At 43.8% G+C, this 13,439-nt stretch overlaps 1 protein-coding gene across 2 annotated transcripts in view; it reads left to right on the forward strand.

The window, feature by feature from the left end:
• The first annotated feature begins 5,826 nt into the window (after positions 1 to 5,826).
• Positions 5,827 to 13,439, forward strand: part of MARCHF8 (membrane associated ring-CH-type finger 8) — an 85,098-nt gene continuing 77,485 nt past the window's right edge. The window contains exon 1 of one of the 2 annotated variants that reach the window (XM_033066271.2): positions 5,827 to 5,994. The gene's annotated coding sequence lies outside the window, so the exon portion shown is untranslated. The remainder of the gene's footprint in view (positions 5,995 to 13,439) is intronic. The other variant, XM_033066274.2, reaches the window with a different exon arrangement.

Consider the following 13,439-nt stretch of genomic DNA (forward strand, 5'->3'; position numbering starts at 1 on the left):
TTTCTAAACCACGTTTTAAGGCTGTTTCATTCCTTTTTAATCCAATCTTCAGAAAGACTGATTACTATGCACCATATTTATTGGAAGTATATATATAGCTCCGTAAGAATTATATTCTAATCACATCTGGATGGTGAATTATTGCTGAAATTAGGTGTTCTGCCCAGCACCAGAAATTGAAAACAGTACCTAATCACAGAAATAGTATTGTTTGCATGGTATGTAATTAAGAGTGTTAATGAGCAGGAAATGAAAACACTGAAGTTTTCTAAAAGGAAGAATTGGAGGGTTCAAAATACCCTCACTTCTTTCTCTCTATGTGAGGGATTTTTTAGCAAATGTGTATGATTTTTTAAAAGGTGAATAATCTTTTCTCTCTCCCTTTTATCCATAAACTGAATGTGAAGACCTTTTTTTTTTTTAAACTTGAACTAATGAGACTTAGATTTATTTTGCCTGAATTTTGTACCTAAGTGCTGGAACTGTTGCCCATAATGGCCCTTATTTGTTAAACAGCTGCACTGGCTGATGCAAAATTACAACACAGATAAATAATGAAATACCTTTGGTTTTAAACATGGTCTTGAGTCTGAGAGTTGAGTGACAGGATTTCTTCTTAGCATCACCTGTCTTACCAGTCATCATAGGTAGTTTGTTTTGGGGAGACATAGGACTCATCAAAATAGACTGGATTAGCCTGAGATCCATCCAGCCTCCCATCTGTCTCTGGGAGCCGGAGGAACAGTCACTGCAGAAGGTGCAAAAATTCCCTAACCAAGTATTCAGGAACAGTAAACAGTATTCAGGGGGTAAAATCCAGGACACTGGATTTTACCTCCTATGCTAATGACTAGTCTGAATTGTGAAGAACTTGCTATCTCAGTGTACAGTATGATATTAATTTGGAGGTCCATAAAGGTCTAAAACTATTTTTGAATCCTGATAGATTCATAGTTTCACTTATTTATATGTGTAACGTGAAAAGAATTTTCTTTCACTGCAGTTTTGAATTTCCTACCATTTTTAAATTGAAATTCATTTGGTCTAGTTTTATGAGAAAGGGAGAACAGTGTCTCCTGAATATTCAGTATGTTCTGTCTTTGAATCACATCCCCTCTTACTCATCTTTTTTATGGTAGCAATTTACTGTCTTTACTATGACGGAGCTTTAATTATGCCTGCTGTCCTCCAAATCTCCTTTTATTTTGCATTATACTTCGTCATCTACAGTTCTCTGGTTCTCATTTTCCTGTATTGTGTATTTAGCTATAAGCTGCTCAAGGTACTGTTACAATGAAAGCCTCTAAAATTGTGATTAAAACAATACCAGGTGAAATATGCCTAGGATTCTTCCAAGAAGGTCCCATAGAAATGCTTGGTATTATTAATCTTCATGTAGTCTGGACAGGATGTAAATAGTGTTAGTTAAGAGTATGAGGAAAAAAACGTAGGAAAGCTCTGTAAGGGGAACATATGGCTGAGTTCAGCACAATAGCTGTGCTTATGAGGAAGATGATGTATGGGGTTTGTTACACAGAGCCAGACTGCCTGTTTTCATGCCTTCACCACATCTGCATGTGGATTGCATGCAATCTGATAGCAGTGGGGAGAGCCAAAGCTGAGTGTTGGCTGCTAAGAGGTAGGCTTGGAAAATGTCATTCCTCCTCTGCATGTTTGGGTATGGGACAAATTACTTTCTATACATTCCTTAATGATCCGAGTAACAAATGTGAAAGTGAAGCAAACTGGCAAGATCCTTTTTCCAAATTTTTATCAGAAGTGAGAAAGCTTTATTTTTTTGTCTCTTTTCCAAAGCGGGGGAAGAACATGGTGAGCCCTAGACCCAGTTGCAGTACCACCTGACCTCCGGAGAAGCATTACTTGACCCTGAGCTTCACTTTTTGTACTAGTGCATATGCTGCCTTTAATAAGCAATAAATTGGCTGGGATACAAAGAAAGGACCAATGTACTTTCTGCACTTTTTTCATTTGGATACTAAATGACAGTGACTTGCAGTGCTATAAGCTTTAATCATGTGTGACACCTTAACATTGTGAGTTGGATTTCTCTAGAGCCAGTTCACCCATACCCAGGTGGCTAGTTTTACCTAGACAAATCACCTCAAAAAGTCAATTTGTTGTATTTGCTAACCTTTAGTTTTGAAGCTCAGAAAGGAGAAAATACCTCTGAAAGCTTCTACAGAGGACAGTGTTTTTGAGGCCTGAGTTAGGCTTTATTTCTTATCTGCTCCAAGACAGATTCAAAGCTGTATCCAATCTTGTCAGTCTTCAAAGGCACCCTCACATGACTGCTGAAGAGTTGCTGAAGTCTGCTGGGCTGTGTTGTCATGGCTGTTTGTCACACACCACGCCAGATTAAACGTGCTGCGTGTCAGGCTGGCTGCAGCCGCTGTCCGCTGCATCCACAGTGTTCCAGGCTCCTACAGCACCGCACTGGAGAGAGGTTACAGTTTGCTCTGCAGGCAGGAATGCTCTTTTCTCCTGCTGTTTTCCATGTGAGATTTCAATAGCTCATGCCAGTCTGTCCCAGAGATGGGTTTCAAATCATCATAGTGATTTTCAAATGCCAGGATCTAGTAGGATGTATTTACTGTAGTACTGATTTATATCCCACACCTGAGACTGAGGAAAGTTTGATGAATTTCAGGCACTTTGAAAAAACATTTCTTAAGATGTCTCCAAATCACCACCTTGGTGCTCTGGCAGTGTTTTTGTTAAAGGTGATTTAACCTCAGAAATCTGGTGCCTTTCTGATAAAAGCTGATTCCTTAATCAGTCAGGAAGAAAGTAAACTTTGTATTTCCTTTCATCTTTCTACTTGAATTCCCATCAACTCTGTTCACCTTCCCTAATGACTCCACTTTTCCCTCTCCTACCAGAATCTGTTTTATTCACCTAGCACAGGCAGAAACCAGCAGAACAACAGTGCAGGAAGGAATGAACTCTCAGCTCACCTTCAGTAAAATATAAGGTCATCAGAGAACTTTTATTTTGGCCAGTCGTGCATACGAGAGAGTGAACAGGTGGGAGAACACACAGCTCAGGATATGCAGGTTGAAGGAACTAGAGGAACTGAGCTGGCTTGGAGAAAAACTATACTCGAAACACAGTGGAATTACAAAGTAATCCCTGACATATTGTGGAGTTGCTATGGAAACATGCAGGTGCTCAGACCAACATTGTAGACTAAAAAGATCCTTTATAATTATCTGGGAAAAATTATTTATGCTTTTCCACAAAACTACTGTATGTATTGTATTAATTAAGGACCAAAAAAGGAATACAACAGTTGGTATTGTTCAGGCTTTCTGCCCCACACTACTTTCAGGTCTTCATGCTAAAAGGAGTAAAAGTATTTCTAAAAAGCACAGACTTACAATCATATGCTAGACCTGTGCTGCTTCTGGAGAAGACTGGAGTTTACTGGATATAGAGGTAATTTTGTTTTGTCTTTTTAAATCAATTCAATAAAACTGTGTTTATTGTTGTTGGCAAGTAAGGCCATGTGTGTGCTCACAGTCCAGACCTTGTGTGCAGGGCATTGGGGCAGTTCTCTCTGTAGATCAATCAGTTCTTCAGCTAAGTGTGACGTGCATTTCTAGGCATGCATTCCCAAACTATGTTTTTTCTGTAACTCTGAGGCCAGAGCTATTCAATTAGCAAAATGGAACTGTTCTGTTCCGTTCCCATAATTTTTTAAAACCTTGTATCTTCTACTCAGGTTTCGAACACCAACACTATCTGGAAGAATTTAATATTTCACTAATGGCCTTTAAGTTTATTAATTCTTTCCTATTTTTTAATTTAGCTGCAAGTTTGAGGGGGGAACATTTGCAACAGCTTAGGTTTGCATTTTCTACTGAAGGCTGTGAGGGATTCAGGGTGTTCCACCGTGGTGCTTGCCCTTCAGTATTGCGGCTTTAGTCTCAGCTCTGCAGTCCTGTGTTCCGGAGTCTGTTGCTGAGACTTTAAGCCAAGAACAACAATGTATTAAAATACAAGACAAGCTTTCTGGGGAAACAGAGACCATGGAGCAATAATTTTAAAACACAGGGAAAGCTTAGATCTGCAAAGTGGTTTATTGTGGCTTCTTTCATTTCAGGTGTAATCCTTAGTTATTCTAGTTTGCCTGGAAAGCCTCTGCTCGGTGTGACTATTTTTCTGTATAATGTCTACTTCTATTCCAGTTGTGTCTACAAGCCCTTTTCCTGGCACACAGCAGTGAGTGGTGAGCTACGCTGTTCACAAAGTGGAATACAATCCTAACCTGAAAAATAATTTATAAACACAGACAAACCACACAACAAAATGGATTGAGAGTGTGAAGGAAGGAAAGAGCCTCCCTTGAGAAATGCCAGTGGCCTCAAGGTAAGCCAGCAGTACTAGTTCTCTTTACAAACCTATACTGCCTATCAAGAGGTCAAAGGTTATAATCACATATGCATGTTACCCTATTTTAATACAATCTGTTAACTTTGACCTACATAGGACTGAATTGGAGTTCTACACACACTCTCCTCTTCCCAGGAAGACACACTGTACACCCTGGGTGGTGTTCTCCCACCTTCACTACATGGTACTAGTGCTGTCATGTAACGACACTATTTCAGCCCAGCTTCTCTGTGCTCTGCAATCCTGATCTAACATGTCATTTTTCTGTAGAGGGTGGTCTCTGCATGAAAAGGGGTTACTTTACTCATTTTGTGCTTTTTGCACTGTTCTTGATGGGTAAATGTAATCTCCCTGGAGCTTTGTAAATTATTGTGAAGTGCAGACTCAGAAGATGAAAATTTCAACTTTGGTTTAGTGAATGAATTTTTGTGTCAAGTCAGGAGGTTTCCCTGTTTTCTGTTTTATTCTCTGAATAGTATCTGCTTTCTTGACCGTGCTGCACTGACAGAAACTGTTCAGTGAAGCTGCCTATTTTCCTGTCATTTTACACTTATTCCCAAGTGGGACAGACATCATGTAGACACATAGACACAGAAAACCCTCCCTTGACTTATTCTCATAAAACTCACTTTACTTTTCCCCCCTGCAAAATTCACCTCAGTTGCATAGTTCACCTATTCCAGCATATCTCAGGAGAGAGATATCTTTGGGAAGAAAAGATTAAGTATCCTGCTTGTATAACAAAAGTGTAAAATAGTAAGAGAGTATGGCACCCAGATACAAGTACGGGGCAAACTGACGTATTTGTTTGCTGAAAAATCAATACGTGCACTGAGCGATGAATACAAAACACCTTACGGCGATGGCTGTATCTTCAGGCTTTCAGCATACATACATTTTTTAAAAAGTCAAATGGCACCCTGTGAAGTTAAAATGTTTTATTCCACGTACTAAAGCGCGAGCAGTAGTGGCAGCAGCGTCCCCGGCTGCGGGAGGCAGGGCTGAGCTCAGACAGCCGGACCCCGCTCGCTCCGCTGCTGCTGTGGCCGCTCCCGGTGCCCGCCGCTCCCGGTGCCCGCCGCTCCCGGTGCCCGCCGCTCCCGGTGCCCGCCGCTCCCGGTGCCCGCCGCTCCCGGTGCCCGCCGCTCCCGGTGCCCGCCGCTCCCGGTGCCGCCCCCGCGCAGGTGCCAGGCGTCGTTCCTGGCCGCAGCGCGCGGGTCCGAGCGCGCCCGCGGGGGCGGCTCCAGCGGGAGAGGCACCGCGGGGGAAGCGCCAGCGGGAGGCGATCGGGCGCCGGGACAGTCGCGTCCCGCTGCGGAGCGGCCGCCTCGCCTCGCCGGCCCGTGCTGCTCCGGGCCATGGCGGCGGGGGCGGGCCGGGGCGGGGCGGCGCGCTGACAGGCAGCCCGGCCCGGGGAGCCGCGGTAAACAGGAGCCGGGGGAGAGCTGGGGGAGAGACCGGCCTCGTAGAAGCCTCCAAGCCCCACGGCCCGCCGCCTCCTGGCCCCGGGCATGGGCAGCAGCAGCCGCCGCAGCCGGAGGAGGAGCCGCCGGCCCGGGCCCTGTGCGGGGCACCACCAAGGTAGGCTCGGCCGCCGCCCTGGCCGCGGGCAGCCGCCGCTTCCTCCGCGGGGGCCGAGCGGGGTCCGGCGCTGCTCCGGCGCCGCGAGGCCGGGCCCCGCGGCCGGGCCCAGGGCGGGCTGCTGCGGGGCCGCCTGCCCCGGGCTCGCTGCCCCGCGGCCGCCGCTCGTCCCGGGCCGGCCGCTCGCCCCGCCGGGTCCGGCAGGTGAGGCGCTTCGGGGCGAGCGGCCGGCGGCGCGGCCCGGCCCGGCTCTGCTGCCCGGGCACCGTGCGGCGCCGCTCGGCCGGGCAGGGACAGCGGGGCACCCTGGCCGCTGGGGCGTGCAGGGCTGCTCCTCGGTCGGAGCTGGGGAAGCGGCACCTAATTCCCTGGTAAGAGGCTTTGCCACCTCCGCCGCCTTTGTCTGCACAGCCTCAGCTGCCGCTGCTGGCGCTGGGAGCATTAGTGTTGCTGCGGGGAAGCCGGGAGCGGATCAGCTGTGGGAAAGGGGCCGTGTTTGCACCAGGTGTCCCGTTAGGAGGAGGACGCGAATCCGCGTTCCGTGAGCTACGTGGAACAGAGACACGCCAGGGAAAACAGTGCACAAGGTGTGCTGGTCACAACGTGTCGTGAAGTTTCACGGCAGGCTAAGAAATAGTCAGAATTCCTTCATGCTTTCTGGAGCTAGTTGGCAGGCAGAGTAATGCTCGAGTTGTTCCGAAGTGTAACACTTTAACTTCTCCTCATTTTAGTGCGCTGAAAGCGAAGCAAAGCGCGAATTGTGTGTGCCAATGCCCGATGAGTTGTCTCAAACCGCAGTGCAAGAGGGCACGCGGCTCAGCCCTGCGGTTGGCACAGGACCGGTCTGTTTCCGAGCGTGGCAAATCTGTGAAATAACCCAGCAGCAGAAACGGAGAAGAGACTATCTGGCTAGAGCTTGAGCGGAGGTGGAAAGAAATACTGGAAGGAAGATGGGGGTGGGAGAGAGCCGGTCTGACAGTAACGCTTCAGTGAAGCAACAGCAATCTTTATGAATTTGTGCTTCTAAAATTGGTTTGGAGTAGTGTCAGATAAGGATGAGATTGATCTAGCTATAGTCCTAGTCAGACATTTTCAGAGAAGAGTTTTCTTTGCAAAACACTTTATTTATCGGACCTGAGGTATTTTGTTTGAAATCTGTCAACATTGATCAATTACTGATCAATTACTGATGCCTGCTGGAGGACCAGGATTGCTGGAAACATCAATGTTCTATCTCAAGGGTATGCCCTAGCACCCGAAATAATACCTGCTGGGGGTGTTAGCAGCTTCTCAGCTGCAGCCCAAACTGTTTGGTGCCAGACTCTGCTCGGAGCAACCTTGTAGCTGCTCGGAGAAAGTGAGACTTGATTCTGCTGCGGTTGCTGAAAATGGTGGGACTGCTGAAGTCCGAATAGCTGCCCTTTTGCTGGGAACTTTGTGTGCTGTAGGTCTAATGTAAACTTAAGAAATTAACAATTCACTGAATATTTGTTGTTACGGTATTGGGTTTTTTGTTGTTCTTTTGATTTATTTTTTTTTAACTTGGCTTTCAGCTATCCCTAGCTAACAGTTCTGCGTGTAAAGATAAACTAATTAAAAAGCAACAATTTTCTGTTTTGGGGTGTCACATAAGCTGCATGCTTTTCATGCCTCAGCATATGGATGCAGGGCTAAAATTGTTGGAGATGTTCAGGTGAGGTCTAGTGCTAGAAAATGCACCTGCTACCGGGCTGCTTTTGCGCAGTCTTAACTGTTATACGGGTACGTTAATTCAGCGTGCTGGATGAACTTTCTATATTTTCAGGATGAGTTTGGGTTTTCTTTATTTAAACTTATGTTATTTTAGATCCAACATTTTGGACAAGCCACTCTCCCATGTTCAAGGGTGAAAGGACTTCCCAGCTGCTGAGGCTGTCACAGGTACTTTAGGCAATGTACCAAAGTGTCTGACAGACTGATTTCCTTACTGTTCTTCCAAACACTGACGTTAGTGGGGAAGGCAGGGTACTGCAGGAATGTGACAGCTTCCAGTAATAATGCTGCTCAAGGAAGGAGTTGAAGGTGGTTGTTCCAAGCCCTGAATTGATCCTGCTGAGTAAGAAAAAGCAGTCTCCTGCTATGGGTTTTTCTAACCATGTACCTTGGTCAGCCCTAGCGAGGCTGATAGCTAGCTTCAGAAAATGTGCATAATAGAGTGTGCATGGCTATCTGCCAGGAAAAAATGAAAACAGGAATGAGGTCTCTTCTTTGTTTTTCTGGTTTTTATTTTGTTTTGTTATTCTTCTACCCTTCTACCCTCCCCCCAAAATATGAGGAACTCTTGATCCTGTACAAGTGTTTAACTAGCATTCTTTAAGAGCCTGTAGATGGACCATAAAAAATTACCAGACATTGGAGGAAGGAACTTCCAGGAACTCTGAACAACCTTGTGTTTGGACTGTGTGTGTGGCAGACAAATAGTGACTAGCAAAGCTGTAGAAAACTATAAGGAATGAAAAACTTGGAAGTATGGGGAAAACTTCCAGGGCATGAGGTATTAGAGGGGAAATCTTCCTGGGGAACAAGTTATCCATTTACTGCTTGTGCCAGTTTTTTTTTGGGAGCATCTAGTACTAGCTGCTGCAGGGACTGTGTGAACCATGTAAATTGCACATCTAATTCACTGTATTAATTTCCATAGTGAGACAGAACTCATGCAGGGCTTGCTGGGACTTCTGTTTTGCTGACTTGTGAGTTTGCTGCAAAGATCTGGTGGCAGCTTGATGTAGCACAGCAGAGCTGGCGTTACACTTGCTCGGTGGGCTTTGTTCACTGTGAATTTTCACAGCTCCACATTGTTATGCTCCTCACTGAGATAGGGTCAGTTTTATTAGTTCTGTTTGGATTTTATTGAAAACTTCTCAAAAGAGCTCGTAATTTCTACACCAGATTATTTTCCACTGCTTCCCACAATGTTTTTGTGGGATTTTATCAAGGTATCCACATTCATGTGAAGCACTGAAAAATCAAATAATGGATTACATAGTGTTTATTGATTCTGGGATAGGTAAATGGACAAGAGCCCTTGGAAACCTGGTCTTTTTGCAATTAAAGGTATGCTTTAAGAGCTTTGTTAGTCTTAAATGTAACTCATCACCAGACAGCCAGACAGTTCACCAACAGCAAGAGATCTCAACCATCAGCAGTTTCTAGTGCTTGCAATTTATTTTCCCCAAGGACCAAGAAGGAAGGCTGGCCTTTATTATATGTCCGTTTGGGCTGATCTAGGTCAAAGGTGTTTGTAAATGACTGTTAAACTTCTCTGTCTTTTAAAGTGACCGAGCTCACATTTGGTACCTGCAGGCAAGTGGGGGGGCTTATGGCAAATCTTGAATTTGACCTGGCAGAATGTCATGGTTGGTTGGACTCAACTGAAATTGGAAATTTTAGATGAAATGCACATATATTGCCTATATGTAGTGTGTATATATATATGTAATGGGTGGAAAATAGTGAAAGGTTCTAGAAAGTGTGGCTGAGATTTTTCCATAGTTATATGAAATAAAGGTAGTAGATGAGCTCCTTATCCCTAGAGACTCATTTAAAGATCCCAGCTGTAAACATTTCAAAATACTTACCCAAAATTCATATGAAATATAAATACTGTATATATTGGGAGTAGGTAAATTGCATGTATCAGTTGGGTATGCCTTAATATACGCCCTTCATAGCTTCTATGTGCCCTTCAAAGGGCATCAGGACACAGTACATGTTATCAGTCCATTTTGCAGGTGAGGCTGCAGATGAACAACAGCACCAGACTTCTTCCTTGGGAAAATGGGCATTGGACTTAAGAACATCATTTAACAAATCGCTGCTACCTCAACTAAGGCTGAGTTTGTCTCCCAGTTTGGTCATGGCTTCAGTAAGATCATGTGTTTATGCACCATCCAGGATAAGAGCTTCATTACAAGGAGTAAGAATGTTGTCAGCTGTTCTTTCCTGAGCTGGTAGCTTGACTTCTGTCATGTCCTCGACACAGGACGAGAAACTTCTCCCTTTGAATCAAAGGATCAGGTGGATAATAGGGGAAGGAAAGAAAGAAGGGGACAGACTCCAGGGTGGCAAACCAAAAAAAAAGAAGAAAAAAAAGAATAGGTTTTAAGTGTACTTATAAAGTTGCTAATTTTTTTAAAAGTATACTAATCCTTTTAGTCTCTCTTCCTCTCAAATCTGCTTAATTTTTAAAAAGCTGTTTGGTTCCTCTTTAGTGTGTGTACTGAGCTTGCAAGGAAGAGTATAGGTAGAGAAAAAAACCCAATGCTTCTGAATAAATAGGTAGACTTCCCCTGGGTCTGATCTGCTGATTCTAATGACCAGAATAATTTGTCACTCAGACTTAGTTACTGCTAATAACTCTGTGCCATTGTGCAGCTTGAGGAAGGGACCTGTGTTTTTGCTCTTGTTGCTAGAGTTGAGTTTGAAGTTCTGCTTTCTCATTACACAAGAATTTCCATGGGCACACCACACATGTAGTGGTCCTCACATTGCCATGACCCCTAGGACTGAAACTAGAAACTGGCTTCTAGTCATGGGATTTGGGTGAATTTTGCCTCTAGAGGACCATTTGAGTACCATTAACTGAAGGAAGCAACAAATTGACTCTGAGCAACCTGCCCTATAGCACCAGTTAAATATTGAGGAAGTGTTCAGTCAGATCTTCTACTGTAAGCACTTCTCTTGGCAGTGGACCTGGCCTTTACTTTCCTGGGAGAAGGAAGGTGATGTCACAGGATTATTTGTGGGGACCCCTCATTTCCAAATTACTGCAGGATTTAGAAAAGAGATGACATTGTTTAATGCCATCTGTAAAGGTCTCCTAAAGCATTTATTTGTTGAAGAGACTTCTTCAAAACCAGTGGGAGCTGTAGCAAGACAAAGCCTTCTCTGCCTATTTATATTTGCTTTTCCTGTCACTGGCTCCTTGTCTCATCCAGGACAGAGGATTAATCTCTCTGATCCCTCTATTTCTAGTTGTAAAAGCGCAGTGTGCTGTTGAGGGTGATTCACTATTATGCCAATCCTTGTTATAATCTCTTGTAACTACGAATGCATCAGTCAGAAGAGAAAGGCTAATGGAAAAATGTGGCATATTTCTGTGTATGTATTTTTCTATGTGCATATAAATATTTATGGGAAGATTGATGGATTAGAGAACAGGAAGTGATGCAATACAGGGTTCTGCCAGGGTTTCATAACATGGACCACATTACAGCAAGAAATTCTTGCAAATGACTCTGCTTGCATTATGTGAGTGCAGTTTTGTCTCCTTGCATATTTTCCATGGCCTTCTTCAGCAAACCACTCTTAAGGGACTTGCATTTAACAGCATGATGAACTCCGCTACAATAGATGGAAAGTGAAAGTTGGCAGTGGCTTTTTGGTTGATCGTACATAAGCCTGGTGAAGTCTGGCATGCTGGAGGAATGTGAATACTGTTAGGTAATAGTTTACCATAGGTGATGGCAGAGAAGAAAACACACATGGGAGCAGTCTGACTCTTTCTGAAGTTGACAGTAGGCTTTGATTTCTTTGTTCCTTTGTAGTAAATGACATGAGTTCCCCTTGATGTTTTGCATCCGAAGTGTCCTTTTAACTGTGATTATTGTTACAGCTTTTAGGATAATCATCTTGAGCTTGCCTGCCAAATCTGAACTGGAAGTGCCAGGACTAGGAAGGACAGTTGTTGTCAGTGTTTTTTCTCTAGCACAATCTGTGACCATTGATTTACAATGGAGCTGCTTCTATCCACTGTCTCTATATGCATACATATAATCCACAAAAGCGAGTGGGCTGAAGGTTTGCTACTCTTTGACATTGCAAGTGATCTCTAGAGGAAAGGATTTTTTATACCAACCCTGATAAATGCATACTGAACTAAATGCTGTCTTGTTTCAATGAGAAGGAAAAAAACTGCTTAGCTTTAGAAAGAAGAGGAAGTTTGCTTGCACCTGAAGAGTTTTTTTGTGAGAGACCGGAAATCTGAGTCTTTTTTTTCCTGCTTCTGGCCTGTTTTCCAGTTTTGGTTACTTCCCCTATGCACACCTTAGTTTTCTATTCAGTTGTCATTCTGTATCATGGTATTTGCAAGGTTCTTGGATTTTTTTTAAAAAAAAATTTAACCTGTTCTCTAAGGGGAAGTGGGCTTATGTAATCACACTGCCAGTAACTTATGAACCTGTTGACTAAATGTCACATAATTGCTGGAACTTCAGATATTGCAGAAAGAATGGAATATAAATTGCAATGTCACAACTGGGAACAGCAGCCTCACCCTGTACCAAAGCCCATGGCACTTTTTAAACATAAGATAGGCCACATGGGTGACTGGCCCCTTGGAAACCTATAACCACAGGATACCAAATGCAGGATCTCAGACTGTACTAATCCTACTGCTCTGGAAGAATGGCCTTCTTCAGTGCAAAGCCTTCTGAAGGCTTAGGAGAAATGTAGAATAGTGTTACTAAATTAGAGCAGGTATGATGCAGCAGACTCTTCACAAAATTAATGTTCAATAATAAGGGGGTGGAGGGAGGAGAGATACCCTTGTAAAATTATATGATTCTTGTCAGGCTGGCTTGATCTTGGGAATTAGCAAAAAACAGTAGCAGGTCTGATTGAAACATAGAAGAGAGTTTTAACTTTGCTGTTGGCATAATAAAGTAGAAGCCAATTTAAACAAGATCAGATTTGAGCCTTCTAAACATATTGGTGTTCTTATGCAGTGTTTTCCTATTGGAGCCTTGAAATACCTTCTTATTTTGGGGCATGAAAACTATATTGCCTCTTAGTAGCTCCTTTGTCTGAGGCATGTGTGCTGTTTCTGTGATTATTTTGACAGTGATGTTCAGCTATTTTGGGGTCAGACCTGACAGAAGAGGATAACTCTGAGACCACTCAAGCTCTGTATTTCTGATGTTGCAGAAATTCTCACTAATCATTGCAAAATTGCAAGGCTTGAAACGTTTCTGTATTGTTCTGTGTGAGCTGCTACATGCTTTGGCAGGGTGTGAAAAAGAGTCCTACTCTAGTACACCTGCAGTTCCTAAGACCTTTTAGAGATTAATTTATTTTTATGTACCATCCTGGAAGTGTTGAAAAACTGCATTGTGATATTTTCCAGGCAAATCACGGAGAACCTGCAACACTACTGGATTTTCCAAATGGCAAGAAATTCAAAATTATTATTCTTTGACCTTTCCTAATCCATCTGATTAATTTCTTAAATGTGTGGCTTTGTTTCTAGTGAGGCAGTGTGCAAGTGATATATTAGAAATGCAGCTTCGAAGCAGCAGGAGGTGGCCCTGCCAGAGCCCTGTGCCTTGTACTAAGTCTGCCTAAGTGCTCCTTGCATTTTACCCCTGCTCAGTGAGGCTGCATTTGGCTGCTAGTGGAGTGTGGAAGCA

The sequence above is a fragment of the Catharus ustulatus genome, chromosome 8 (assembly GCF_009819885.2).
Source record: "Catharus ustulatus isolate bCatUst1 chromosome 8, bCatUst1.pri.v2, whole genome shotgun sequence".
Taxonomy (NCBI): Eukaryota; Metazoa; Chordata; class Aves; order Passeriformes; family Turdidae; genus Catharus; species Catharus ustulatus.